The sequence below is a fragment of the Oryx dammah genome, unplaced genomic scaffold (genome assembly GCF_014754425.2).
Source record: "Oryx dammah isolate SB20612 unplaced genomic scaffold, SCBI_Odam_1.1 HiC_scaffold_5, whole genome shotgun sequence".
NCBI lineage: Eukaryota > Metazoa > Chordata > Mammalia > Artiodactyla > Bovidae > Oryx > Oryx dammah.
Window position 1 is genome coordinate 85,801,054 of NW_024070189.1, and position 15,953 is coordinate 85,817,006.

General features: G+C 42.6%; 1 pseudogene; it reads right to left on the reverse strand.

The window, feature by feature from the left end:
- Positions 1 to 2,811: 2,811 nt before the first annotated feature.
- On the reverse strand, positions 2,812 to 7,562 carry LOC120864546 (annotated as a pseudogene).
- Positions 7,563 to 15,953: the final 8,391 nt, after the last annotated feature.

Genomic DNA, 15,953 nt, shown 5'->3' on the forward strand with positions numbered 1-15,953 from the left:
TTGGTTGTTAGGTAGCAGAGTTTGTAAGAGCAAAATTGATAGAGAACCAATAGAGTTTCAGGAGTTGAATTGTCAGAGAAATCTGAGGCAGGCATCCAAGGCCCGCTAATTGCTCATTACCTCTGCTATTTTTTAGGCCATAAACCTGGCAGCAACATCTGGACTGCTGAACTGGCATGGTCAGCAGCAGTGGTAGTCTTTATAGTATACCTCTCTAGTGTCAGAAAGAGATATTTACAGTAAGCAGAGCAAGAGGCAGCCAGTTAGGCAGAATAAGTAACTTGTACTACATCCAGAGTAGGAAACCTCTGCTTCTCGGGCCCATCTGGATATGATGTAAATCCTGGACTGAAATCACTACTACGAGGACCTATTCCTCCATTTCTAAATGAGAACTTCTCAATCTTTCCTCCCATTGTGGTTTGAATTAATGGGATCCCAAGAAACCATTTCTGAATCTGTTCAATTAGAGATCCTGAATTTGGAACTGGGTAGAGGAACATATGGAGGAGAAGGCGATGGCACCCCACTCCAGTACTCTTGCCTGGTAAATCCTATGGATGGAGGAGCCTGGTAGGCTGCAGTCCATGGGGTCGCTAAGAGTCAGACACGACTGAGCAACGTCACTTTAACCTTTCACTTTCATGCACTGGAGAAGGAAATGGCAACACACTCCAGTGTTCTTGCCTGGAGAATCCCAGGGATGGGGGAGCCTGGTGGGCTGCCGTTTCTGGGGTTGCACAGAGTCGGACACGACTGAAGTGACTTACCAGAGGAACATATGTTATTGGATACTAACTAGATACTGCTGGATAGAGAAACTGGTTGTTACCATTTGATGAGGGAATAACTGTACTTTCATTTATACGTTGAAGTTAGTTGGGACATTTTTTAAATTACAGGTGTGCCTGTAAGGTTCAAGGAGGAAAGAGAAATTGAAAAGACACAATTTAGACATTCAGCATTTCCAGAAACAATCAGAACCCACACACAAATTAAGAAAATAGAATCAAAATCATAAGTATATCAGTTCTTTCTTATATCATACATCAGTGGAATTAAATTTAAATTCCATTAGGGATTACAATGAAACTTGACCAACTGATTTTATTTTATTATTATTATTTTTTTAGGTTCTTTTTTTTCATTATTTATTTATTTATTTATTTTTATTTTACTTTACATTACTGTATTGATTTTGCCATACATTGACATGAATCCGCCACGGGTGTACATGAGTTCCCAATCCTGAACCCCCCTCCCACCTCCCACCCCATATCATCTCTCTGGGTCATCCCAGTGCACCAGCCCCAAGCATCCTGTATCCTGTATCGAACCTAGACTGGCGATTCGTTTCTTACGTGATAGTATACATGTTTCAATGCCATTCTCCCAAATCATCCCACCCTCTCCCTCTCCCACAGAGTCCAAAAGTCTGTTCTATACATCTGTGTCTCTTTTACTGTCTCGCATACAGGGTTATCCTTACCATCTTTCTAAATTCCATATATATGTGTTAGTATACAGTATTGGTGTTTTTCTTTCTGGCTTACTTCACTCTGTATAATCGGCTCCAGTTTCATCCAACTGTTTTTAAAAAAGAAAATAGTAAACTGTGAAGAATGCCAAATTTTTCTCCATTAAAATAGTTAATAGCTTTATTTAAATATTGACATATGATAAATTGCAAATTTTAAGTGCATATTTTGATACATTTTGACATAGGTACATACCTGTGATTTAACCACCATCACGACAATGAACATATTCATCATCCACAAAGGTTTCTTCCTTTCTGTAGTTTTGTCTCCCTACCCCTTGGTAAGTATAGATTTCTATTAATAAGTTGATTTTTTTTTTAGTACTTTAAAGATGTTGCTCTACTATGACCAGGTTCATATTGTTTCTGATAAGAAATATTTTGTCATCCTTATCTCTATTCGTTTGTATGTAATGTGTCTTTTTTCTCTGGCTGCTTTTAATATTTTTGCCTTTATCATTGGTTTTGAGCAGTTTGATCATGATATGCTTTGGTGCAGTTTTTAAAATGCTTCTTTTGCCTTTGTAAAACTTCACGCTGTGCACTATACTTTTCACCAAATTAGTAAAAAATTGAGCCATTATTCTTCATATGTTTTTTCTGTACCCCCTGTTTCTTCTCTACTTCTGGGACTTTAATCACACATATATTAGGTTGCTTGAAGTTGTCACATAGCTCGCTAATTCTTCTCATCATTATTTTAGACTTTCTGCTCTCTTTTTCATATTCTATCTCTGTTGCTGTGTCTTCAAGTTCATCAATTATTTGTGCTAAAATATCCAGTCAGCCATCAATCCCATCTAAAGGATTTTTCATTTCTGACATAATAATTTTAAGCTCTAGGATTTTGGTTTGGAGTTTTTTGGATCTTTTTTTATACTTTCCATGTCTCTATTCAACATGCTCAGTTTTTTATTTAACTTATTAACCATGTGGAATATAGTTATGACAACCAACTTAATATCACTGTTAATTTTAATATGTGTTTTTATTTGCTTTTTTTTTTTTTAAGGCAGAGGTTGCATCCATGTGTTTCACTTTTGTTCTCTGTGAGCGGGTGAAGGGATACAAGAAAAAGTATCCTGGTGAACAGAAGTAGGTTCAGCAGCTTTGGAAAGATGAGGACATCTTCCTCCATCTGGCCGACGGCCATCTGGTTAGACACGCCCTCAGTTTTGTGTTCTGCATTAGAGTTGGGAGGGAGAAGTTCCATAGGCAAGTGGAGAAGCAGCAGGAAGGTGCTGTGTTGTGGAAAGAGCCCAGTCCTTCCACTAAGAGGGCCTCACTGGGTACGGCAAAGATGTGTCATCACCCTTGGAGGACCCGGATGCCTGCTCCCCCTGCTTTACAACCTGTAGGCTCACCGGAATATCCAAAGACTTCTCCTAGCAATCTCCATACCACAGGAGGAGCTCTTGGTTCTGGTAGGTCTCCTTTCAGTTCAGTTCAGTCGCTCAGTCGTGTCCGACTCTTTGCGACCCCATGAATCGCAGCACGCCAGGCCTCCCTGTTCATTACCATCTCCCGAAGTTCACTCAGACTCACGTCCATTGAGTCCGTGATGCCATCCAGCCATCTCATCCTCGGTCGTCCCCTTCTCCTCCTGCCCCCAATCCCTCCCAGCATCAGAGTCTTTTCCAATGAGTCAACTGTTCTCATGAGGTGGCCAAAGTACTGGAGTTTCAGCTTCAGCATCATTCCTTCCAAAGAAATCCCAGGGTTGATCTCCTTCAGAATGGACTGGTTGGATCTCCTTGCATTCTAAGGGACTCTCAAGAGTCTTCTCCAACACCACAGTTCAAAAGCATCAATTCTTTGGTGCTCAGCTTTCTTCATAGTCCAACTCTCACATCCATACATGACCACAGGAAAAACCATAGCCTTGACTAGATGGACCTTAGTCAGCAAAGTAATGTCTCTGCTTTTGAATATACTATCTAGGTTGGTCATAACTTTTCTTCCAAGGAGTAAGCGTCTTTTAATTTCATGGCTGCAATCACCATCTGCAGTGATTTTGGAGCCCCCCAAAATAAAGTCTGACACTGTTTCCACTGTTTCCCCTTCTATTTCCCATGAACAGCTTTCAGAAAAGATCTGCCCTTGACATAGTGTGGCCACAAGGTTCTGCTCCAGCGGGAAATGGGCATAGCTGACATAGGACGTCCAGTTCCCTGCACCTCCTTTTCCATCAATAAAGTGGCTCAAATGACCATCTTCAAAGATCTCCCATGTATTAAGGAATTGTGCATTTTGACTTTGCTGGTGTTGACCATTTTATGCTGAAAGGTCCCAAACCTGATTCCTTTGGCCCCAAAGCTACTATAGAATACCCCCAAATCTGTGACTTGACCAAACTTCCATCTGCTGGAGGTGGAGACCTTCTGGTAGCTGAAGGGAGTCATTATTCAGAGTCTGAGGAAGAAAATCAGACCCGGAGCTGTCGGTGGGGATCAGGAGGCTGAAAATTGCATGGTGCAGGTGGGCCAAAAGCTGCAGGCTGGGGATGACCCAGTATAGAACTAAGTGCAGGTCTTCCTGGGTAAAGTGGTAGCGGTGAGATGCCTTCCCCTCGGTTCATGAGTTTGGGGCTGGAGAATTCCATGAACAGAGGAGCCTGGTGGGCTACAGTCCATGCGATCACAAAGCTAGACACAAGGACTGAGCAGCTAACACTTTGACTTTCCAGAGCTCACTGGGGGACTCAGGTGTGTCCCAAGTCTTCACTGGTGGTGACAGCCATTCTGGAAGTGTGCCGCCTGCTTGGGGAGGTGGGGAATTGGGTACCAAGTCGGCAGCTTGCTATACCAGGGCAGGTCATAGAGTGGCTCCCTTGGCAAGGCCGGGCCAGTGCACACAGCAAGGGGGTACTGTCCAGAAGCCTATGTGGACAGGGCCTGCAACTGCTAGAAGGGTTGGAAACCCTCCTCTTTGGGGGTCAGGGCATTCCTGTAGTGGCCATAGTTGGGGGTGGAGGGTAAAGGTGCATAGTAGGCAGGTAGGTGTTAGGAGCTGCTCTGGAGCCAGTCAGGCAGGAAGCACCCCTTGTCCTAGGTTCCAGCCTCCCCTGGTGGCCACAGGGCCATCCCAGGCCACCCCAGCATGGTGAGTCCCCGCCTGGAAGGCTTGCCACCTCAGGTGTGCTGGGCTTTTCAGACCTTCTTGTTTGCTTTTGATTGGTATTATTTTCCCCCCTAATTTGGGGTTGTCTTTTCCTGGGTTTTCCCAATGTCAGACATTGTGAATTTTGCCTTAAGTGCTGGACATTTTTGCATCGATAACGTGTATGATTGACCTTTGTTCTGAGATGAAATTAAGTTGCTTGGAATAGTTCCTACTTTTGAGACTTGTTAGTAACAGAGTAGCTTTTGGGCTAACTATAGCCACTCAATTCTCATTTCCATCATCTCAGGTCAGGAAATCATCCAGGCTCTGCCTGGGTTTTCCCTCCCTGTTCTGTTGCCTAGAACATTCAAGGTCATAAAGCTGTGACAGTTGTAAGCCTAAATTTGTTTCCTTTCTCTCCGTGATCATTTTCCTTTTTCAAAGTCTTGAAGACTATTGTTTGTGTATTTTGTCCAGTATTTCTTCTGGGAGAGTAAATCCAGTCTCTGTTCTGCTGCTGCTGCTGCTGCTGCGTCCCTTCAGTCGTGTCCAACTCTGTGCGACCCCATAGGTGGCAGCCCACCAGGCTCCCCCATCCCTGTTCTAGCTCAGTTTAAAGTAGAAAGCAACTGAGATGTTTTAGAGCAAAATGTTTGAGAGAATTTGCTCTAATATAAAATAATTAAAGCACTGGTTATTTGGTACAGATGTAAAAAACTGATCACTTTGACAGAAAGTGACCTATCTATATGGAAAGTTAGTTATAAGAATAATTTTAACTCTTTTGAATTGACAGAGAACCTTTAAGCTACCAAAAGGTAGTGCTGGAAATTCTGATAAATATTCGGCAAAACCACAGTTAAAGATCTTCTTCACTTGAGTCATAAAAATAAATTCTAGTTGGATTAAAGTTCTGAAACATAAAATTATTACTTTTAAAGAAAATAAATCAAAATAATCTGGGGACTCTGGGTTATGGAAGCTCTCTGTAAACCAAAATTAGAAGCCATAAAGTTAAATTGGTAAATTTGACTATATAACATTTTTTAAGTCTCTACAACCAATACACTTCACTATAAGCAGTGTTAGAAAGCGACAGATGAAAAAGAATATACAAACAGCGAACACTAGATTAATAGTAAAATATGTAAATAGATAGCCAAATAATGAAAATCACAGACTAATGGAAAACAGGGAAGAAAATATAAACACAATTTATACAATTTCTTGTTATATACCCAGTTTTAATACTATACTTCAGAAGAAGGAATAAATGAGTATTTTCATTGCAGTATTGTTTATTACTGTAAAATTGGAAGCAGCCTATATTCCATTAGTGGGAAAATAAACTGCAAATAGATTATGGTATATACAGCCATGACATACTATATATCAGGTTTGAAAATGACATGGCAAACTCTCCAAGGGGCTTATTGTGGCGGGTGAGAGGGAGAGGGATGGAAGCAATTTTCACATTACATGCAGTGTGACTTTTCTCTGAGAAACACAAAGATATGCATGCATACATCAACATTGTATGTTTCTCTAAAAACTTAAGTGTGTATGTGTATTTAAAGAAAAAAAAAGAGCCTGTAGATATAATCTGATAAACTGGTATAAAAGCAGGGATTGCTTGTGGTAGTTGAGGTAGGTTTTTACTTGGATCTATTTCACCTCCTAACACTGAGAGTAGATTCTTCATTCCTTGTAATAATTGTGTAAATAATGCTGAACAAACACTTAAATTAATTGTATATTTGGAAGGAAGTATGTATATAGCAGTTTGTGTGTGCATGCAAGGGGGCCGGTCAGTGGAATGCAGTGGGTCCCTGCTGTTACTGTAGCACAGTATCCCTTCTTCTTTTTCCAGTTTATAGAGTCTTTTAGTTCCTTTTTTGTTTTATTTTGTTTTGTTTTGCTTAAACTAGTTGAAATTGAGTTTGTATCACTTACAACTGAACAAATTCTTAATTTTCTCACAAGGGCATCTTTTGTTCTGTTCATTTTGTTTTAAAAAGTACATAAAAACAGCATGTCACTGTATAAGCTCCTGCTTCTCTTCAAGAAATGAGTTACTAACCATGTATGGGGCATAATTTTAATATCATGGAATTAGAGGGTAGATTGGGAAGGGAATAGTGCTTTGGAAATTTGCTTTTAGAAATGTGTTCATGATTAAATAAGATTTTGTTTCTATATTATGTGGGTGATAGAGCCACATGGAATTAAATTAAATATGGAATTAAAACGACATACTAATAAATTTAAAGGTGTTGGGTAGTTAGAATAGGAAAAAGGAGTCCAAAATGGTGGTGACTAAAAGACAAAGAAGGGAGAAGCCTGCAAAAATGAAACAAAGGAAGGTCCGAGGACCAGAGTGAGAACTTCAGGTGAAACAAACACACCCCCTTCTTGGCCAGCCCAGTTTGCATAGGGCAGGCTCAAGGGGTGGTGGGGAGGAGACAAACAGAAAAAGAAGGAAGCCAAGATGGATTGAGGCCTCTTTTGGGTCAGTCCACCCTCATGCCTGGGGTTGTATTTTCCTTTGCTTGCCAAATAAAACCGAGCTGTAACACTGGTCTGCTGCTTCAAATTTTTGCTGCAGTGAGACAGAACCAAGGAAATTACACACTCCCCCAACATATCTGGTGCCATGACTCAGATTTAACCTGGCTGAAACAACCTCAGTTTGGCCCCCGCGAGGCAGAGACCAAGCACAGCAGAAGCCCAACTTTGTGAAAGCTCCCGCGGTGGAAGCTGAACACAAAACCCAGTGCAGTGAAAGTGACAAGAAGCCCAGCATGCCGGAAACCAGGACTGCAATAACAAATTTGGCATCAAGCTCATGCAGCTCAGTCTCAGATTCCAGTAGACCTCCGGTTAAGGTAGGAGGTCCTTGCTCATATGCCTGGAAGGACATATGGCTAGCAAAATCTTAATTCCTTTACAATCTCCTGATTCTTGTTTCTCGAACCCCCTGCAAACAGGCAGGTGGCAGTGGGTGCAGTGAATGGACTCTGGCAGGGGTTACTCCCCAATGTGTCCCAAAGACTCTACTATCTGCTGCTCCTTAGTAGCTGTTGCCCAAGCGGGTGAGGGTTCCTCTTTCCTTAATCTTCTTTGTGTCAAGGATCAGGCCAATGAAAACTGTGAGCACAGGTCAGGTACTTAGCAGATTTTCTGGCAGATTATGAAGGCGATTCCTGGGCATGTTTTTCTCACTGCGTTTTCCTCCCGTCCTTCAGCTCCTCTCTCCATCTATGCCACTGCTTACAAAATATTGGGCAGGTCATCATCTTTCCTGAAGGGGAAAAGTTGTTTTTGAAACTGTTTACCTAAGATTACAACCCGAACCCACGTGGCAGGGACACTGTGCTATGCTTAGTCACTTAGTCGTATTCTACTGGGGTCTTGAGCCCAGCCAAAACCCTCAGTGCCTGATTTTAGGACCTAATGAAGCTCAGGTTCTTGATCTCATTGCAAAAAAAAATTCAGTGAGAAACACAGCGACAGGTAAGAGGTGGATTTGTTCGGATTCAGAGAGAAGCACACCCCAAGAGTGTGGGCCATCACAGAGGGCGAGTGCGATGGCCATGGAATGTGGTGTGGTTAGTTTTTATGGGCTGGGTGATTTCATATGCTAATGAGTGGAAGGTTCATTCCAGCTCCTTTTGACAGTGTCTTGGAACTGTCCTGGCACCTCTGGTTGTGTCATTTAGCTTGCAGATTGAGGATCAAGGTTTAGTTGAATTTCCCTGGTCATCTTGGACCCATCTGATTTCAATCGGTTTATGTTATGCCCTTGGGCTATGTCGTTCTTTCAAAAGTTGTGCCCTGCCCTCTTCCCTCCTATTTCATGCTCTTTTCCTGGGCCCCTTCCAGGCCCGCAGTGTTTCCTCTACAATTTTCTGGAGGGACAACTGTAAAATAGCTGGCCCTTGGGAGGGACATACTGTATAATATCCAATTCCTCTAGATATTCAGGCCTTCATCTTCCATGTTTCCTACAACATGTGCAACAACAGCATCTCTCAGTGAACCCTCTAGGGCGGGTGTCAGGCACACAGTGCCTGCTAGAAGTCCATCTGTTGGTGGCATCCCTTCAAGGGCAGTTGGGCTTCCAGGGATAATGTTTGCCACTTGGGAATTAGCCCTGCAGGCCATGTGGGCCCAAACACTTACTACCCTTCTTCTAAAGTCGCAAACATACCCCCCGGATCAAATCTCCACTCCACTTTTATTGAACATCTGGTCTGTTGTCTCTTATCGATTTGTTCCTAAGCCACTTCCTAACTCCTACAGCCAGGACCCTGCCCCCTTGTAGACAACATCGCTCCACCCCGCTTATTATTAAAATACTCTTAATGCCCCTAACAGGACCAGATAACCCACTCCTTTGTCATTACTTCTGTTATTACCTAAAGTGGGTCTATGACAATAAAATGTTTACCTTTGGAAACACCCTAAACTGCTCTGTGGAGGACTAGGGAAGAAATCAGTTACCTACATTCCTTCAGAGCAATAAGAGGATAAGGCTTATGGCTGTTGCACCAGGTTCCCAGTCTCAGGACACAGGCTTGGATTGCTTTACATCATGGTATCTATTCCCATCCGTGGTGGACAAACTAGCAATGAGTAAGATCACAGCCCCTTAATTCTGCCCAGCACTAGTCACCCTGGAGACCTTGGGGATGCCCAACTCCAGCGTGGGGGTCCCAGGAGGTCGACCTGCCTTGACCTGTCTAGGGATCTGGTCCTCAGGAGGTTGTCATGCCTCAACCTGCTTGGGGATCCACCTGTCCAGGGGTCCCAGGAGGTCGACATGCCTTGACCTGCCTAGAGACCCAATTCTCAGGAGGCTGACATGCCTCAACCTGCCTAGGATTTGTCTCCAGGAAATTGTCATGCCTCAGCCTGTCTGGGGATCTGCACCCTGACTCAGGGATGCCCAGCTCTTGGGTTGCAACAGTACTGGGTAGGATAAGCTTCAGAAAGACTCACCCCTAAGGAAGTCCACCCATGGAAATAGAAGGATGCCTATTAGTTGTGGGACTGTGCCTGATCTCGGCAGTAACTCAGAACCCCAGCAAGAACCCCATTGCCTTTCTGGAACGTCTGAAAAAGGCCCTTCAAAAGTTTACCAGTCTGGACTTAGACTCTTATGAGGGACAGCTGATTTTAAAGGACAAATTCCTGTCCCAGTGTGCATCAGACATCACGATAAAGTTACAACAGCTACAGCAGCAGGGCCTTGCTGCCTCTTTAGGTGACAGCCACCAATACCTTTTATAACAGAGAACAGGAGAAGGAGGCCAAGGCCCAGGAAAGGGAGAGAAGGAAAGAGACAAGGCCTGCCCAGATGCTGGCCGCCTTCCAGGGAAGTCCTGTGGCAAACCCCAAGTCCTCGAAGGACAGGCACAAGGCAAATGCCTAATCTGTATTACGGGCCAAAGAGTGTCCAAACCATGGCAAGTCTCCTTAAATGCCATCAACTGGCACATTGGGCGGCACTCTGCCCTTGGGACCCAAAAGCCTCAAGGTCAAGTGCCAAGCCTTCCCTCACAGTGGTTCAACAGGACTGAAGTGGCCCACTCCAGCCAGCCCGCCTGTCACGGATAACCATCACAGGGCTGGAGCCAAGGGTGCAGCTGCAGGTGGCAGGTAGATTGGAGAATTTCTTGTTTGACACAGGGGCTACCTACTGTGCCCTGACCTCCTTCTCCAGAGCCTTCTCCTCCCAAACCTGTACCGTTTTGGGTGCTACAGGAAAGCACCAATGTGCCAGTTACAAAAAGATGCACCAAAGCACTTTGTTGTTGGGATGGACAAATATTTTCTAACCAGTTTCTGGTGGTCCCTGAGTGTCCTACTCCTTTATTGGGAAGACATCTTTCCCTGCCTTCAAAATCTTGAAGCTACTGCAGTCCTGATAGAAGATGCTTTAAAACTCTGTTGGGGGCAAACTATTTTTGCCAGCCACCAAGTAAAACAACTCCTGAATCAGAGAGGCCATTTATGGATGTCTGGTAAAAGGATCTTCAGATATCAAGTAGTGCTGATGGAAAATCCAGGCCTGACTGTATCCCCTTGTGAGGTTCTTTATTTTTTTTAATATAAATTTATTTATTTTAATTGGATGTTAATTACTTTACAATATTGTATTGGTTTTGCCATATATCAACATGAATCTGCCACACATTTGTGAGGTTCTTAACCAGCTATGTTCCTGCCTACCCCTGAGGGCTCTCTCCCCTTTCACTCTTGCCTAGAAACTTTGGACCACTGTAAAAAACCCCAGGAGGGATTGTCAGAAGATCCTCTGACCAATCCTGAGGAAATCTGGTACACTGATGGAAGCAGTTTTGTCCTGGATGGAAAAAGAAGAGCTGGATATGCAGTAGTCTCCAACTTTGAGACCATAGAGGCTAAACCTTTGCCACCAGGTACTTCAGCCCAATTGGCTGAGCTCATAGCCCTGACTTGAGCTCTAGAGCTGGGAAAAGGAAAAAGAGTAGCCATTTACACTGACTCCAAGTATGCCTTTCTGGTGCTACATGCACATGCTGCTATTTGGAAAGAAACAGGCCACTTGACCATGCGAGGGTCCCCAATCAAATATGGTGATCAAAGCCTTAGGTTCTTGAAGGCAGTCCATCTGTCTGCTGAGGTTTCTGTCTCCCTTTGTAAAGGACACCAAAAAGGGAGCACAAAAGTGGCACGAGGAAACCAAGCAGCTGATTGGGCAGCTAAGAGAGCAGCATTACAGAACCATGACCTAATAGGGGTTGCCACCTTAGTTCCACAGACTAATTTGCTAGAAACCCCTTCATATACTGAAGGTGAGACTCTTAAAGCTATGAGTGAGGGCTTTCAAGAAGATCATATGGGGTGTTCCAACAGGAGGGACTCCCTTTTCTGCCTGGGAACCTCCAATGGAAGTTGGTTAACTCCTTACATGCCGCCACTCGAAAAATTACTAGGAAGGTCCTTCAGAGGAACAGGCCTCCAAATGACTATAACGCAAATGGTCTCCTCTTATTCCACTTCCAGTTAAACAACCTCCAAGGAGTTCGAAGACCCCAGCTAGCCCAGCCCATCCAGTGGCATGGGACCTACCCAGGAAAGGACTGGCAGATGGACTTCACCCAGATGCCAGTTTCTCAAGGGTATAAATACGTACCAGTCATGATAGATACATTCACAGGATGGACTGGAGGCTTTCCCACTCGGACTGAAAAGGCTGAGGAGGTGGTAAAAAAAACTGCTCCATGAAATCATTCCAAGATTTGGTCTGCCCAGATCATTACAAATTGACAATGGGACATCATTTACTTCTAAGGTCACCCAAGGGGTCTCTAAAGCATTGGGCATTACTTATTATTTCCAACTGGCTAGAGGCCTCAGTCTTTAGGAAAAGTAGAAAGAGCCAACCAATTCTTAAAATCAGCGATAAAAAAAGATAACCCAGGAGACCTCCCTGGGATAGAAGGAGGCTTTACCAAGCTCTCCTCTGCACCTGTGTTGCCCCTAAGGAACAGGTTGGTCTTAGTCCTTATGAGATGCTATATGGGAGACCTTTGGTTTATGTCAATGACCTCTTCCCAGATCCAGAGGCTTAGACTCTCTGGTCTTAAACCATGGCCATTGGGCAATTCCAACAGGATCTATGCTTGTGCAATGTCAACCAGGACTCAAAATTTTGATTCTAAAGAGCCACCACTATATGCTCCAGGGACTCAAGTCCTAATTAAAGTCTGGAAAGATGGGTCCCCAAAGGCTCAACTCCAGCTCACATGGAAGGGCCCCTACCCTGCAATACTTACTACCCCCACAGCAGTCAAGGTACCAGGACACAACTCCTGGATTCACTACTCACGAGTCAAGCCGTGGAAGAAACAGAAGAGGACACTCTATACCTGTGAGCCCCTGGGAGATCCAGATGCCTGTTCAGAACCGAAAATGAGTGCCATTCTAATGAACACCCCCAAAATTAAGTTTCTGGGGATAGGATTTCTCAGGATAGCACTAAAGAGCCAACGCAACTTGGCAGGGGTTGTCCTCCAAAATAGACAGGAGGTAGATCTCCTGATTCCTAAACAAGGAGGGACTTGAGCCATCTTGAATGAGACATGTTGTTTCTGGGCAAATACCTCCAGCTAAGTTAAAGAAAGTCTCACAGTCCTCAAGAAAAACATTTATTCTATGGGATCTCAAAGAATGAGCTGGAGAGTTCTCAATGTGGGAAAACCAATAAATCACACCTTTTTTTGGCTCCATCTTGAATTTAGAACCAATTGAGAAATAAGACATGAAAGAGAGAGTGACAGAGATCAAATACTGGCTTTAGTATTAATAAAGCTAATTAGAGACTGCTGCTGCTAAGTCGCTTCAATCGTGTCTGACTCTGTGCGACCCCATAGATGGCAGCCCACCAGACTCCCCCATCCCTGGGATTCTCCAGGCAAGAACACTGGAGTGGGTTGCCATTTCCTTCTCCAATAAGTGAAAGTGAAAGTGAAGTCGCTCAGTCATGTCTGACTCTTCTCGACCCCATGGACTGCAGCCCACCAGGCTCCTCCATCCTTGGGATTTTCCAGGCAAGAGTACTGGAGTGGGGTGCCATTACCTTCTCCGAATTAGAGAAGGCAATGTGCTGACCAAAAAATTTGCTAAAACTTACCAAGGGAAACTTTGAGTTAACCAGATATACTGACCTGGGATAACTGTCCTGAGTGGGGAAAAAAAGAAAATCAATCCCCAGAGCCCATAGATGTTTAATAGATGAGCTCTGCTAATTAAAATACATGAATCAATGCTTGTCATACCCTGGCCCAGTCAACCACAAACACTTCTTCTACATGAGATGAAATAAAGAAGGGATGAGCAAAGAGGATTGGGTATTACGGGGATGAAGAAAGAAGACTCGGTATTATATAGTTATTGTGATTCTGTATGGGAAAACAAAACCAGAGGAATGAAGGTTCCTTCCTAACCATATTAGTCATTAGATGAAACCTCTTTAGAGACTAAGTACATATCTAACTGTTGCTGTACACTATAATCAAGATAGTTTTAACTTAGTGGCCAAAAATCTGTGATAATCACTTATGGCTATATAGAAAGTGATGTAATCATCCTTAGAATATAAAAAATGAACTATTAAGACACATTAATCAGCAGTTTGGTGGTCTGTATAAGCATTGAAGTATTAATCATTTCTGCCTTTCAAATAGACTCTATTTAATGATCTGATGCCAAACTTCCTAAAATGTGCATTTCTCCTACAGTTAATACTGAGTAACTAAGGAACTATGCAGAAACAACAACAAAAAAAGCAGTTCTGATATGTACACTCTGCAAACCAGAAAACTTGGCCTTTTTTCCAGGCTAAAATTTAAAATATATTATTATAAGGTTGATATGTGAGCAATTGGGAAAGGAAACAGGATCATTAAAGCCAGCATGGCCTCATTAAAACAAGTTATGTCATAGTAACCACAGTTTTTTTTCTTTCTTTTCCCTGACAAGGTTACAATTGGTTATAGAACTGCTAAGGACAATAATAATAGAAATAATAATTGAAACAAAACAACAAAAATTGCAATGTTCACTTTTCTTTGAGTTCTTATCGCATAAATTAATAGATTTAAGCTCGGGAAGAATGCTGTCTAATACATAATAACACCTGGAATAAAATAAGCTATTTTATGACTGTTGCCATTGTTTTAAAAGAAGCTTTAGATAAAATATACTGGGTGTTTCCCAGGTGGCACAGTGGTAAAAGAATCCGTCTGCCAGTGTAGGAGATGTAAGAGACTCGGATTTGATTCCTGGGCCGGGAAGATGCCCTGGAGTGGAAAATGACAACCCGCTCCAGTATTCTGGCCTGGAAACATTCCACGGACAGAGGAGCATGGGTGGCTGCAGTACACGGGGTTGCAAAGAGTCAGACATGGTTGAGCAACTGAGCACACATACACAGGGTGCTATAGGCTAAATATTTTTGTGCCCCTGAAGTTCAAACATTGAAATCCTAATGCCCAGTGTTGTAGTTAGTATTAGAGGTTGGCGCCTTTGAGAGGTGATTAAATCATGGAGGCAGATCCCTCATGAATGAAATGAATGCACTTAAAAAATGAGTTATCTTGCCTGTTCTGCCAAGTGAGGACAGAGGGAAAAGTTGATAGTCTGCAAACTGGAAAGGGGGCTTTCACCAGGTACAGAACGTGCCAGCTCCCTGATCTTGGACTCCCCAACCTCCACAACTGTAAGAAATAAATTTCTATTGTTTATAAGTTACATAGTTTATGATATTTTGTTATAGTTGCCCAAACTATAACATTTTGGAAAGTTTTCAATATTGTCTGAACTGATTAAATGGTGAACTTGTAACTGAGTTAATATCAGAAGAATTTAGTGTAAAGAAATGTTTTCAGTGACATAGAAAATGTCTGTGATCTAGATTTTTTTTTTATTAAACATCTTCATTAATGATTTTCTGAAGGCACATCTATTCATTACTAGATGAAGTAAAAGAGAAGGGTAGCAAATCAGGATCCCAAAGATTTTGTCATTCTAGAATAGGCTAACATAGAATGAAATCAAATACAATAGGTAGATTGAAGAACAGTGTGCTCAAGTGAAAAAGACACACAGAACACTGTCCATGTGCATTAAGTGGGGAAGCATAGTTAGCATCAGTGTTAGAGGCTTAGATACTAGATGAAAAGAAAGCTTATTGTGAGTCAAAGTGTCAGATGACTTGTCAGTAAAACAAAGCAGCCCTGTGTTTCACCAAATTCGAATTTGTTATATATGTTAGAGGTACAGAATGAGCATCAGTTGAAAGAGGTTGAGGGAAAACCAATTTTTGCTCAGTCACTAAAATTGATCTTTCTAATGATCAGTTGGAGCTAACTAAAGGGGGATGCTCAGCCTTGAGAAATAGTTTAGTCTCAATCTTTGGAGTATTTTCAGCAATAGCTTGAGATCCTGTAGAGTCAGAATTTCATAATCAGAGATAACAAACAAAAGGGGAGGTTGTTTAGAAAATATGAATAGCTAGAACCCTCTCCTTTATATTCTGATCCAACAAGCCTGGGATGAACCCAGGCATCTCATCTGGATTTTCTTTTTTTATTTTCTCACTTTTCTTCTCTGTTCAACAGTGTTCCTGCTGATAACCCAGGCTTGAGTATCTGGTCTTGACTATTTCAAGAATATGTTCATTTATTATAGATCAAACAGGACTTTCCTAAAGCACCTAACACTCTTGATTGAGATCTGAAACATAAGTATTAAAGAGGAGTAA